Genomic DNA, 302 nt, shown 5'->3' with positions numbered 1-302 from the left:
GCCAGGCAATGGCTACTGATGACTCAGCAAATAGACCTATACGCTTCCCCACACCAGCCATCCTTAGGTCACAAGGATGGTGAGGTTGAAGCGACTAAAGGAACTAACGAGTTTGAGCGGTACTCAAACGCCAGAAACTAGGACCAAGGAGGACCAGGCAATGGCTACTGATGAAACGGCAGAAAAACTTATAGGCTTCCCCCAAACCCCCCCATCCTTAGCTCACATGGATGGTGAGGTTACAGCGGGACTCGAACCCCCAAAAACTAGGACCAAGGAGGCCCAGGCAATGGCTGCTGAAC

This window comes from Palaemon carinicauda, chromosome 40, assembly GCF_036898095.1.
Source record: "Palaemon carinicauda isolate YSFRI2023 chromosome 40, ASM3689809v2, whole genome shotgun sequence".
Lineage (NCBI taxonomy): Eukaryota > Metazoa > Arthropoda > Malacostraca > Decapoda > Palaemonidae > Palaemon > Palaemon carinicauda.
This window is presented reverse-complemented; position numbering follows the sequence as displayed.